This window comes from Lissotriton vulgaris, chromosome 4_1 (genome assembly GCF_964263255.1).
Source record: "Lissotriton vulgaris chromosome 4_1, aLisVul1.2, whole genome shotgun sequence".
Taxonomy (NCBI): Eukaryota; Metazoa; Chordata; class Amphibia; order Caudata; family Salamandridae; genus Lissotriton; species Lissotriton vulgaris.
In genome coordinates, this window is record NC_141691.1 from 1,649,970,158 (window position 1) to 1,649,985,432 (window position 15,275).

The window sequence follows — 15,275 nt, forward strand, 5'->3', positions numbered from 1 at the left end:
TTACCGGAGTCCAGTCCCCGGGAGCACCGCATTCCCCTTCAATCCGTTGCCGGTTCCCACCTGTCTGGTTCGTGCGGGGATCCCTGGCGCTGCAAGCTTGGCTGTGCGTTTCTCTTCGGCAGAACCAAGCCGATGCATATTTCAACAAATTATCCCCATCAGGGGATCAACGAGTCGCACACGAACTTGCTTTGTAAATTTTATTCAAGCAGAAGCGGCATTTAGACCAACATGTTTCGTTTCCTCATGAAACTTCTTCTCAGGTATGCCTCTTCAATTCAAGACGCCAGGTCTGCCACAGGTGAGTTTTAATGTTTTTACCCGCCTCCTTCCAGAGGCTCCGCCCAGTTTGGAATCTCTTCTCTTTCCGAAGTGCCTGATGGGCCCTGTGGTTTCTCCAGCGAATGCTAATTTTTAAAAACCCTCCAGTGAATATATATATATATATATATATATATATATATATATATATATATATATATATATATATATATATATATATATATATATATATATATATATATATATATATATATATATATATATATATATGTATGTATATATATATATATATATATATATATATATATATATATATATATATATATATATATATATATATATATATGTATGTATATATATGTATATATATATATATATATATAATCCACAGTTTGCTTCAAAGCACAAAGCGCACTCAGGAACTTACAGCAAAATTAATTTATTCTCAGTTACACGCTAGGCGTTTCGGCACTCCTTGTGCCTTTATCACACGTTAACAATTCTGCCTTGTCTAGCATGTTATATACAAAAGTAAACATAAATGAGGTAGTGGGTGAGGTCATGTGACTTTGCATGTACATGATTCCACCATCTTGGAACGGAGTAATTGTTTGTCAAAAAATTATAGTTTTAAACGTTTCTTTCTTTCAAATGATACAACTATACAATGCCAAACAAAATCCCATGTTATTCACATGCCTTAATCATAATGGGAGTTCACCAATGGCTATATGTCACAATTACTTGTTGTAACACTTGTGCTGCAAATTACACATTTATTCTAGATCTAGTGCCCGTTTTTGTACACTTGGTATTGGAAAGATCATTTTCGACATCTTACAGGGCTAATTAAGGAAAATCTTTTTCTCATGGTTAGCCCCCAGGACTATATGCCAACAATTGCGTATTGGGTATCATTTCTTCTCGGTCTAGTGCCCGATTACACCCAAGGTGGCCCCCAGGACTGAATGCCATCCATTGTGAATTGATACAAAATCGTCTCTGGGTATTGTTTCTTCTCGGTCTAGTGCCCGATTAATCCCAAGGAAGTAAGATTTTATCTCTTCCAATATTTCCCATGAGGTGACACCCAATTACAAAGGCAGAGTTACCACAGTTTGGCACTTAGTAGGATTCAAACCCAGATACTCCAAATTAGGCAGTACTAATCAGTAGCCATGCCATCCAAGGTCAGATACAAGTACAAAAATACAAAAATAGTGTAGTGAAAATCTACTTTCATACACGTGATAGTGTCTTTCATCCAAGTGACAGGAATTTGGTAGGGAAACCATGAGATAACCGTGACAGAAGTGACTTCTCCTTTCCATTTCTCCTACAAAAAACATATAGACATACGATTAAAACTTCTTCAAATTAAAACAGCTAAAAAAGCTTTTTGACTTATTTACACAGATTTAGCAGTACATAATCTTATCCAACTTCTTTACATCATCAACCACATTTTACTGAAAGGACATATTCCTGAACGAAGGTAACCTAATCTTCATGTAGATGTGTTGCGAGTTCCTCATCTAAATTGTGCCCCCCAGGGAACTTAGTTTCGAGCTCCATTATCCATCTCGATTCCCTTTTTCTAAGGGCCAGTTCGCGATTTCCGCCTCTTCTCCCTATGTTAACCTGTTCTACTGCAAAGTATTTGAGGAGATAGTTATTGGATTGATGGTGCTCGTGAAAGTGTTTCGCAATCGGGTACCGAATATCCACATGTGTGATTGCTCTAAGACGTTCTTGTATACGTTTTTTAGCCATACATGTGGTGCTACCCACATACCTCAGTTTGCAGGGGCACTCAAGAACTTTTCTAACAAAAAGATGAACCTTAATAGGGAACAGAGAGAGTTTATCCTTGCACTTGCAGATGATAAAAATATAATTCTTAGACCTTCTGATAAAGGCGGAAATATCGTCCTGTGGGGTAGGGAGATGTACATCAGAGAGGCTCTTAGACAACTTGACACAAGCAATTTTTATGAGAAATCTAGCATGGAAAAATACAATGACAGTATCATGGAAACATGGGACAAGATTAATGAATGGCGCACAGAAGGACTACTATCCTGGCAGGAATTTTGCTTCCTCAAAAAAGATTACCCCAAAATACCTATTTTTTACCTTTTACCAAAGGTGCACAAAACGCTAGGGACCCTCCGGGTAGGCTCATTATTTCATCCATAGGTAGCGTTAATGAAAACCTATCTCAATACATCGATCATTTTTTGAGGGAATATGTCTGCAGATTACCAACTTATATTAAGGGTACCACAGACTTTTTGAATAAAATAGATCACATACAATGGGTAGAGGGCTCTCTGCTCATCACAATGGACGTTAATGCCCTGTACACGATTATTGATCATGTCCAGGGCATGGAAGCCAGCTATCATTTCCTTAAAAATAGGGATACTTGCTTTTTGGACCACACATGTATGATCATCGAAATGATGACGATATGCTTGAGGAACAATATCTTCATGTTCGATGGCGCCATGTACAAACAGGTTCGTGGCACGGCTATGGGTTCAGCATTTGCTCCAAGCTTTGTGAATCTCTTCCTAGGCAAATGGGAGGAGGAGATCAGAAATTATGTCAACCTCGTAGAAGATCTTACTAAGGTTACAACATGGATCAGATATATAGACGATCTGTTCCTTATATGGCGGGGAACGGAAGAGGAAGCAAGAACATTCATTGCGAAACTTAACACCAATAATTACAACATATACTTGACTTATAACATCAGTAGTAATTGTGTAGAATTTCTAGAAACAGAAATTGTAGTTGTCAATGGCAATCTTGTTTCTAAGCTACACAGGAAGGACACGGCCAGAAACAGTCTACTCCATGCCCTCAGTGCTCATCCTGATCCACTTAAATGGAGTATTCCATATGGAGAGCTACTGAGGGCAAGGAGAAACTGTAGCAGTGATGAAGGGTTTGCTGCTGAACAGGAAATTATGTTACGTAGATTCAGGGAAAGGGGGTACCCCGAAGGGGTTCTCGCGAAAGCCATCAACAAGGTTGCAGCCGTTAAGAGAACAGTAACTCTCACACCTAAACCTACAACTGCGCGTGACAATGTTACAACACGTGTCATTACTACCTTCAATCAAAAATCAAGGAAGGTTCAGAAAATCCTTGCCAACAATTGGAAAACCCTTAAAGCTGATAGCATAGTCGGTCCACTCTTTAAGGAAAGACCCCAAATCACCTATAGAAGAGGTAGAAATCTGAGAGATATTCTGATAAAGGGAGATACAACACATACAAGGCCATAAAGGCTTTTATCCCATACACATACAGAAAATGATCTGAAATGGACGGTCATTTCCAAGGTGGAACCCGACCCAAGAGGAGGTGACCTAGAGGCAAAATTATCTTCTCGAGAAGCGATCCTGATTTTGAAATACAACTCTGCAGTCACAGGACTGAATGAGATGTCTGAATTATACCATCTTTAATATTTACTACCTCATGTTTATAAAAACTCACTTTTTGTTAATCCCTGACATAGGGCCCCAATTTTCCTTTGATCTACCATGACTTCTTGGTGTACACCGACTAGTATGCTCCTTAATGTGTTCCATCATTTTATTAAAAACGAAGCTTTGCCATGTAAATACATATTTTGCTCAAGGACTTCCTAGTGCATGTTTGCTTAAATAAAGCTCAGCGCCATCAGGAGATTGTGCCCGCTCTTGTAGTTTCCTTGCACGATCTCGTAAAAGAACTACATTTCCAGAAAAATCAAGGGCCATGAAAATACGTCATATACTAAGTGCTGGCAAACGTGAATCCCGAAGGGCGACGGCCGATTGAAAGATGCCGCGCTATGGAGAGGAGACCCGCTTCTTGATTGAGGTACATTTTCACTTATGCCGAGACATTGCGCACGAAAATTGGTCCTTGCATAAAAACGTCCGGACCCATCCCGATCTTTGACTATGGGTATTTGGACATTACAGACTATGTTTAAGACACGCAATGTGTGTAGACTGAATGAAATCCGTCCCTTGTTGTAAGTGACGGCAGTCAGTGATCAATGCGTTTCCCTCTTCATTACACAGGAACCGGGTTCCAAAGAAAATCATCGAGCCGAGTCTGGCAGCACGCAAAACTTTGCCTCAATAAGGTAATCGCCCGATTATATTTTGTGCTCAAAAAATCCCCCTGCACAGTCGAACAATAGATGGCAACATAGTTTCTTTTTCATCTACAGCACACGACTGGTGCCATAGTCCACAGGATATTGTTATTTTCGATATGTCGAACTTTGGAAATAGGAGCGCTTTATGAATATAAAGAAGACAAGGTAATGATTTTGAGGCTGTGCTTGTTCGTTCTAAGTTGAAGGTTGACCTCAGGAGTTAGGATAGTAAGGATTGCTGTTTTTTTATCTTTCATAGGACTGAACACCCCAAGGTCCTGAGGAGAATCCCCGCCATTAAGGGGTTTCGAAACGCGTCAACACTTTCTTTCCAGGCCAATCCCATGAGAATGTTATTTGTGAAACACCTAGATTGTTGAAAAAGATTCTGATGGCCTGTCTAAAGATTTATGCATTGTCACTTATAAAAATGTTGTAAAACAATTATACCAATACCCCACCCCTTATAATAATAATAGATCCTCTGAATCTAGGTGAGGGTATTCACGTTTTCTTCACCCAATTCTGCATCTATTTTCATTTTTCTTTCTTTGTATGTTTGATTTGTTTAGCAAGAAGTTTGCGTATGACTTTTTCACGGAACGAATGATAGATGACAAATGAGCCTGTATGATTGAGGTCCATTCTTCTTTTCTTGTTGATACATATTTCTTCCTGGTGTTTACAGTTTGTCTTTTAATCTTCACACATCACCATTTTGAGAATAGATTTTAGTATAACTCCCTCTCCCTTTGCCCTGATCTATTTTGTGATTTTGTTTAATATGATAAAAACTATTTGTGAATTTCAAGAAATAAAAAAGATTAATACAGATACACTTTGACTTGTGTATGCGGCAATAGTTTGAAGTCTTTGCGCATCTGAATTTTGTCTATTTGCATAGCAGTACTGGCATTTTGTTCTGTTTAAACTTTTATCCCCGTGGCCACTGCAAGGCCTGCAAAGCTAGTGTCATGGTCAAGGAAGTAGAAATCCCAGGTAAATGTGAACGCAAAGTAATCAAACAGTTTTTGACATGTAACACCAATTTTGTCATCTATGTTCTTGAGTGCCCCTGCAAACTGAGGTATGTGGGTAGCACCACATGTATGGCTACAAAAGGTATACAAGAACATCTTAGAGCAATCACACATGTGGATATTCGATACCCGATTGCGAGACACTTTCACAAGCACTATCAATCTAATAACTCCCTCCTCAAATACTTTGCAGTAGAACAGGTTAACATAGGGAGAAGAGGCGGAAATCGAGAACTGTCCCTTAGAAAAAGGGAATCGAGATGGATAATGGAGCTCGAAACTAAGTTCCCTGGGGGGCACAATTTAGATGAGGAACTCGCAACACATCTACATGAAGATTAGGTTACCTTCATTCAGAAATAGTCCTTTCAGTAAAATGTGGTTGATGATGTAAAGAAGTTGGATAAGATTAAGTACTTCTAAATCTGTGTAAATAAGTCAAAAAGCTTTTTTAGCTGTTCTAATTTGAAGAAATTTTAATTGTATGTCTATATGTTTTTTGTAGGAGAAATGGAAGGAAGAAGTCACTTCTGTCACGGTTATCTCACGGTTTCCCTACCAAATTCCTGTCACTTGGATGAAAGACACTATCACATGTATGAAAGTAGATTTTCACTTCACTATTTTTGTATTTTTGCACTTGTATCTGACCTTGGATGGCATGGCTACTGATTAGTACTGCCTAATTTGGGATATCTGGGTTTGAATCCTACTATGTGCCAAACTGTGGTAACTCGGCCTTTGTAATTGGGGGTCACCTCATGGGAAACATTGGAAGAGATAAAATCTTACTACCTTGGGATTAATCGGGCACTAGACCGAGAAGAAACAATATCCAGAGACGATTTTGTATCAATTCGCAATTGATAGCATTCTGTCCTGGGGCCACCTTGGGTGTAATCGGGCACTAGACCGAGAATAAATAATACCCAATACGCAATTGTTGGCATAAAGTCCTGGGGGCTAACCATGAGAATTTTTTTTTCCTTAATTAGCCCTGTAAGATGTCAAAAATGATCTTTCCAATACCAAGTTTACAAAAACGGGCACTATATCTAGAATAGATGTGTAATATGCAGCACGAGTGTTACAACAAGTAATTGTGACATATAGCCATTGGGGAACTCCCATTATGATTAAGGCATGTGAATAACATGGGATTTTGTTTGGCATTGTATAGTTGTATGTTTTGAAAAAAAATCGTTTAAAACTATAATTTTTTGACAAACAATTACTCCGTTCCAAGATGGCAGAATCATGTACATGCGAAGTCACATGACCTCACCCACTACCTCATTTTTGTTTACTTTTGTATATAACATGCCAGACAAGGCAGAATGGTTAACGTGTGAACAAGGCACAAGGAGTGCCGAAACGCGTAGCGTGTAACCGAGAATACATTAATTTTGCTGTAAGTTCCTGAGTGCGCTTTGTGCTTTGAAGCAAACTGTGGATTATTGAAATTTTCGGCCTGGAGAGGTCCACCGAATTTATGCGCCACCTGACTTGGGAGAAAGGATCCCGGAAGGACCCTTCGTGTCGTTTGGAATATATATATATATATATATATATATATATATATATATATATATATATATTACCTACTGGCGGTCGCCAGTAGGTAGTTATAGTTAGGATTTTTTTCAATGTTAAATCTCAAAATTCTATTTGGAATAACTTTGGCACCGGTTGACGAATCTGCCTGAAAATTTCCTGAAAATGGCCTCGTCGAGCTCCGGTCCTTCCTTGAAAGTTTGGGGGGATACGTCAAGCGGGGGCCGAGATAAAAGGGGGGTCCCAAAACGCGTTTTCCCCATGTTAATTTCCATAGGGCGGTCGATTTCACTTTTAACCCGAACGGCTGAATGGATTTCCACCAAATTTGGCAAAATTGTAGGGATTGGTAGCCTGATGTGCCTTTGCTATGTCTCAAGATATGTGCTGCAGTGGATTTTGAGTAATTTAGGTTACAAAAAATATATATATCTATAGCAGCGCACCGGTGCGCGCACCAGGGAGCGCTCCGGGCGCGTGACGCGAGGTGCGCATGGAAAGCTGATTGGCTCTCGGGTGTCTGTAAACATTCGAAACAGTCCAGAGCGGCCGCCATCTTGTGTCTCGGTAAAATCGAGACATAAGAGGTGGCTAAAACAAAGGGGGAACTGACCATAAGGCGTCAGGGATAGACCCCTTTGACCCCCTAGGTTTGATGTGGGGGCTATAAAAGGGCCCCGCGGGGCATTTAAAATATTTATTTTTTTTTCGTTTTGCGCGGGGGAAGCGCCCGGTGCGCGCACCAGGTAGCGCACCGGGGAGCGTAAAATGAGGGAAAAAGATGACAGAGTTTTTAAAAAAATTAAGTTTTTATTTAGAAATTGGAGGTAGTTCTAAAAAGAACTTTTTTTTTTCTTCTTTTTGTTGTTTTATATTTTTTTGTGTTTTTTGAACTTTTTGAACTTTTTTTGGCTTTTCAAAACAGTTTTATATTTTTTTTGTATTTTTTTAGGGGGAGAAACAAAAAAAGGGAATTGAAACTGGCTCAACTGGAGCAAAAAAACAAAAAACCCAAAAAATTACTTCTTTTTGGGGCACTTGTGATTATCACCTGCAAGGACGATGAGCTTAACGCTTTTTTCGCCATAGGCGATAAGCTTGCCACATGCAGAACAAGTAATTTTAAAATCAGCAAATCTCGGCTGAATGCAAGGCATCACCTCGGATGTTTCTGGTTCTGATGAGGTGGGTTGGTTTCTTTGGGAGGGGGTCCTTGATGACTGGGGGAGGTTACTGGCCAGTTCCCTGAACTCTGCACGAGAGTAGTTGTTTGGGTGCTTTCTGGTCATGTGCCGAATCATAGTATAGTTACCAAAAGAATATTTTTTGTTTGGGTTGCCCCGTGAAAGTTCATCATTGCAGATGAGGCAAGGCACCTTGGGCGCATTCACCTTTTTTTTCCCCTCTGGGATTGAAAAAAACTGCCATACAATGTGTGGTTTGGGTTTGTAAGGTGTATTTTCTTCTGGCAGCCATCTTCTTCTCCCCTCCTCCTCTTCCTCTTCCTCCTCCTCCTGTTCTTGACCACCAATATAATTTGGAGCTGGTCCTTTTGGTGGTTGTGGTGGTGGTGGTGGGGCAGATGCACCAGCTGATGCTACTACTGAAGCCATTACTTGGAGCAAAAAAGTAGAGAGAGCAACAAACAGGTCTTCCTCAGTCAAAGGACAAAGTCAGAATAAGCAAAAAAGGTGGGGTCTTTCATCATTTAGAAAAAAAAACTGTCCTGAACCAATGAGAAGTGTTATTTTCAGGTCACAAGACCAGGGGCTTCATCATTATGAAACTAAAACTGTTATGAACCAATGAAAAGTGTTATTTTCTGCTCACATGACCCGACGCGCTTACGCTACGCGCCCGGGGGCACGCAGCGTAAGCGCGTCGGAAGTTTACGTTTTGCGATCGTATTCGCTCGAGTACTTCCGGGTGCGCTTACGCCGTGCGTATCACGCGGTCGCGGTTACGCGATACGTCACGATCATGTTTTCGTTTGCGATATTGGCGCTCACGGGACGCTCCCCGGAGCGCGCCCGGGGGCGCTTTTCGGAAATACGCTTTTCGGGGCGCACTCCGGGGCGCGCCCTGGGAGCGCTCCCCCAAAATTTTTTTAAAAAAAAATGGGATAATTGTAGGGACAGGTAGCCCTATTCTGAAGTGGTTTGTAAAAAAATTAACTTTATAAAAATATGTATTGTGCTACATTGGGCTTAATATATGTTAGAGCCAAAATGTAGCCCAAATGTAGCCCAAAGTAGCCCAATGTAGCCCAAAGATGGCCACCAGAGACCAAAAATTGTAAATGTAGCCCAAATTTCAACTAGATGTAGCCCAACTGTAGCCCAATGACAGAATGTACCAGAGTGTTAAAAAGAACAACTAGAGTGCTAACAGTCTTATTTATAAAGTGAAACTTATAGTTAGGAATTAGCATTAACAAAACCTATGAAATTCACTGAAAAAACCATAGGTTTCACACCAGTTATAGTTAGGAATTAGCATTTAAAAAACCTATGAAATTCACTGAAAAAACCATAGGTTTCACACCGGTTATAGTTAGGAATTAGCATTTAAAAAACCTATTAAATTCACTGAAAAAACCATAGGTTTCACACCAGTTATAGTTAGCTGGAAATTTTACTGATATAAAACCATTGAAATTCCCACGTTATAGTTAGTTGGACTCACTATAACTTGCGCGTGCAATGCACTGCTGATGACATCACATATTACATCACTCATGACATGGTGAGTGACATCACTCATGACATCACTGATGACACCATCCTTGTGACACAGTGACAGACCTCCTCTCAGTGTAAAGTAACCCTTGAGACACATATTCAAAAATAGAAACTGAAATTTTTAAAAAATGGACATACCTATATCAGTTACAACAAGCAATTCTGTACTTCCACTATCTATATACACATCCACTCATTCACCAACAGTTCTATATAGTCACTCATACATATACTCACTCATCATATGAAGAGATACACCTATACATCCTGTTACACACCGACATTCATCCAAAAGTTACTCACACACATATTCACACGTGCAAATAAACTATTGAACAACCATTTATTTGAATATAGAGTTATACACACACTTCCACCTTACTTCTATTGAAAATTACACATATTTATTCTCTTAAACAATCACTTATAGAAACACATACTTATTTAAACAGGAACTCTTACAATCTCTTACTCTCACATATACTCACTTATATACATCAATATTCATATATACTAGATTAAAACATATGTAGTTACTGATAAAGACACTAGTGAGACAGTCATTCACTCACTAACGAACACATATAGACACTCATCCACCCATACAGTCCTGTACATATGCTGTCTTCAAAACACATACAAACAAAGAGTCAGTCACTCATGCATCTATGTGCTAAGTAATACCCCCACCAAACCATATAGACACTCAAACTGATACTAATAAAAATATCAAATAACCCATATACATACGCATGTAGCTACTTATCAACACATGTAGCCACTTATACACAAAGTGAAACACTAATATATGTATTTAAATATTTAAACATAACTCACTAATATTTATTTTTCAGAAAGACACATATTCACTGGATGGTGTCATCAGTGATGTCATGAGTGATGTCACTCACCATGTCATGAGTGATGTAATATGTGATGTCATCAGCAGTGCATTGCACGCGCAAGTTATAGTGAGTCCAACTAACTATAACGTGGGAATTTCAATGGTTTTATATCAGTAAAATTTCCAGCTAACTATAACTGGTGTGAAACCTATGGTTTTTTCAGTGAATATATATATATATTCACTGAAAAAACCACAGGTTTCACACCAGTTATAGTTAGGAATTAGCATTTAAAAAACCTATTAAATTCACTGACAAAACCAGTTATAGTTAGCTGGAAATTTTACTGACATAAAACCATTGAAATTCACACGTTATAGTTAGTTGGACTCACTATAACTTGCGCGCCTGCAATGCACTGCTGATGACGTCACATATTACATCACTCATGACATGGTCAGTGACTGCTATCAGTCACTTTAACATACTCATGACCTAATCAGCATATGATTTGAACTTTTACTGTACTGTATGTATATATTAGAAATGTCTTATTTTCATATTATATATAAGGTGATGGTCCTGTATTCGTCTTTTCACAGGCCCCTGACGAAGGGTCACATGACCTGACCCGAAATGCATTGGGCAGAGTTATAAAGGATATATTATGATAACTTCAGGATATTGAATACTAAACGTTTTCCAATGAACTAAGAAAATTATCTAATCAATAAAATTCACAGTCAAAGAAAAAATGGAGTCATGAACTTTTGTAAATAATGAATTAAAACTGGAGAAGAAACAATTTAAAGTTTCAAGTTGAATTGCAGCGCACAGTTAGTGGAAGTTGATCAACCTCCGCACAATCCGTTCCAATTAAAGACACGAATAGGCATCGTGTGACAACGTGTAGCGCTAAACTAAGAATCATTAAATATTAGAAAAAAATCCTACGCAAGTGTGCACAGAGACCAAAAACTTTTTGTATTCTTCCCACCAAAGTCACATGTTCCCAAAGTTAATGAAAAACATGGTAAACAGACTACATGATTTGAATACAATCGATGTCATATAAATACTCATTAGTGCCAAAAATGTCATATTAGCCAAAAACACCTTCCACATTTCCCATTGCAACGGAAAATTATAATATTATCGGCTGATGTTAACAAAAATAATACACTTTAAAATTACAATCTTATTCCAAAGAAAAGACTACTTTTTGGCAATCTAAAGATTCCTGGATAAATCCAAATACACATATAAGAAGTGCAAAAATTCATTATAGCTGCATAAATGCATGTAAACACTAACAGACATGTGATTTTAGTTTGGAAGGAATGTGCAAAGAAGATAAAGTGCATAGCAGAGCTAATCATAACAATTATTCTACAAATATATACTGCATGAATTAGTTAAGTGTAAGTGATGAATAAAAAAGGGTTACAGAAATAAAAATGCATTTTGCAACCCAACTCCGGCTGAGATATGACACTAAGTAACACAGAGTGAAATATGTTGAGGGGTAGCACCCGCTTATGTTTGAGAGTCACACTTTAACCTTAGAACACATTCTAAGTTTAACACTTTTTTTGAAGTGTACAGCCACAACAGTACAACATGCCCTACCTATATTGCAATATCTCTGCCGAAGTATAAATAAGTGAAACCCACTACTAATCACCATTATAAAAGGTTTGTCCCGGATCACTGAACATTCTTATCTTGACCACGGAATTTACCAATACCAACACACTCAAAAAAATATATACAATATCTAGAATGAGACCAGAAAACAAAATCAAGATCAAGGGAATCTGTACGATATCAAAACACACTGCTCTGGGCTACACACAGAATACCTATTTACAAGCACGTGTACATGTCTTCGGTGTTATTCAGACCATTTGGGCATTTGCTATCGAAATTAAGGATACATTTGGTCTCTAATTTTCTAAGCAAAGCCTCTCTATTCCCTCCTCTGCGTAGTTTAGGTACAGCAGATACCACATAATATGTTAAACAAGATAAATTGTTACCATGAACTTGTTTGAAGTGGCGCGCCACTGGGTAATTGGGATCACTATGCAAAATGGCACGAAGATGTTGAAGGATTCTCTCATGTACCTGTAACTTTGTGCTTCCGATGTAATTGAGCCCACAGGTACAAGAGAGAACGTATACTGCAAATTCTGTTTTACAGTTATAGTTTCCCATTATCTTGTGTGGTGTGGGACTGAATGGAGTGCAGTATTCTGTTGTGTTGACCCCGAACTTGCACGCCCGACAAGATGAGCATTTATAGAAACCATCTTTGGGTTTTAACCAATTGGGTTTAGTTCTTATTTCAGGGCTGGTAGGATCTAGCACAGCTCCCATGTTTCTCGCTCTACTGAATGTTATAGTGGGGCTAGATGGCAGACTCATCCTCAGAACGGGGTCAGTGAGTACTATTCCCCAGTTTTTATTAATGATGGATCTGATTCTACGTTCGTTCTCACTGTAAGCTGTGATTAATCTAGGACATTGGGCCTTGTCAATTGTCCCGGGATTAGCTGGAGAATCAGGTAGAATTTCCGGGACAGGCTCCTCCGTTATAGCAGCTGGAAGTAAGCTGGCTCTAGATCTGGAAGATGTTTTATTTAGAGCTGATGTCAAGATCTTTTCTGAATAGCCTCTAGCTCGCATGCGACGCATGGATTCTGCAGCACAGATGTTAAATTCAGTATCCGTGCTGCATATCCGTTTTAGGCGTAGCAATTCCCCGTAGGGGATGCTTGCAATCAGATGCCTAGGATGGGCACTGGAGGCATGGAGTGTGACATTGCCAGCGGTGGATTTTCTGAACAGGGTACTTTCTATTCTCCCATTGGCTACATACAGTTTGACATCCAGGAATTCCAAGCTGGAGTTGTCTATGTGGTGGGTAAAGTGGAGATTCAAGTTATTAACATTGATGGTTTTAATGAATTCCAATGCCTTTTCTTTACTACCACGCCACACGATGAAAATATCATCGATAATCCTGTAGTAGTGTACGATGTTTTCTTCGAAAATGGAAGAATGGTCCCTTTTGAGCACCTGCTCCTCCCACCAGCCAACGTGCAAGCACGCATAGCTGGGGGAGAAGCAAGCGCCCATGGCCACACCCCTTAGTTGTTTGAACAACTCCTTTCCAAATAGAAAGAAGTTGTTATTGAGACACCAACTCATCATACTGACTAGGGCCTTGTTGTGCTGGCACTATATCTAGAATAGATGTGTAATATGCAGCACGAGTGTTACAACAAGTAATTGTGACATATAGCCATTGGGGAACTCCCATTATGATTAAGGCATGTGAATAACATGGGATTTTGTTTGGCATTGTATAGTTGTATGTTTTGAAAAAAAATCGTTTAAAACTATAATTTTTTGACAAACAATTACTCCGTTCCAAGATGGCAGAATCATGTACATGCGAAGTCACATGACCTCACCCACTACCTCATTTATGTTTACTTTTGTATATAACATGCCAGACAAGGCAGAATGGTTAATGTGTGAACAAGGCACAAGGAGTGCCGAAACGCGTAGCGTGTAACCGAGAATACATTAATTTTGCTGTAAGTTCCTGAGTGCGCTTTGTGCTTTGAAGCAAACTGTGGATTATTGAAATTTTCGACCTGGAGAGGTCCACCGAATTTATGCGCCACCTGACTTGGGAGAAAGGATCCCGGAAGGACCCTACTTGTCGTTTGGAATATATATATATATATATACACACACACACATATATATGTATGTGTGTTTGTGTGTGTGTGTATTTATATATAGTAATAAAATCGAAAATTTGTATATGCGAATGGTGTTTAGTATGGGTACTATACCATAACATCAAAATGTGGCACACAATTGCAGCGCGCAACTGTGTATATGTATGATGTGAACTTCACAACAAATATAGCACGTAATAGCAGCATGTAAATACAAACAGATTATCATGCCAAAAATATAGTATGTGGTAAAAATACTGTATGTCCAAGCATTGAAATATAGTATTGTTGAAATCATGAACCACTAGTCCCAGAATGCACCTTAGCAGCCAGGTGGGATAAATAGTAAACATAGAAGATTGCTCACTTACCGTGAACAAAGCCTGCTTCCAGGCTGAACGCGTTGGTCTGAGCTGGAGTAATAAACTCTTTTGTGAATAATTCAGAACTTTGTGTGCCGCATTCCTTGTGAGAAAATTGAATGTTTGGGCCTGGATCCGGCCCCTATGCAGAGCACCCACAGCTGCGTGCCCGGAGTCGAAGGATCACTTTGTAGAGAAGTTTCAAGTGACCCCTGAGCGCCCGCTTCTGTTGCGAGAGAAGGAAGATACCGTGACTTTCACCGGAGGTTGAGTGCCGTGAGACTGCGTCGGAGGACGCCGTCGAATTGGGAGTCTCCCGAAGGTGAGTGGCGAAGTAAGCCAATTGTAATGAGCAACAAACGAGCGATGTGTTCTCCGTGAAGCCCACCAGTGAAGCGATATCCGTAAACAGTACGGGAGCCTCAAGAGGCCATCGGGAAGAGTTCTGACAAACGAGAAAGGAAAAACCATTAACTCCGTAAAAGCTCAGTTTTGTGAGAAGTGGAACTGACATACGTATAGACATAG

General features: G+C 39.4%; 1 long non-coding RNA gene across 1 annotated transcript in view; it reads left to right on the forward strand.

Moving 5' to 3' along the window:
- Positions 1-5,291, forward strand: part of LOC147724355 (uncharacterized) — a 54,356-nt gene extending 49,065 nt beyond the window's left edge. The window contains exons 2-4 of the long non-coding RNA XR_015309914.1: positions 4,371-4,435; positions 4,523-4,615; positions 4,710-5,291. This is a non-coding gene — a long non-coding RNA (uncharacterized LOC147724355). The remainder of the gene's footprint in view (positions 1-4,370; positions 4,436-4,522; positions 4,616-4,709) is intronic.
- The last annotated feature ends 9,984 nt before the right edge of the window (positions 5,292-15,275 follow it).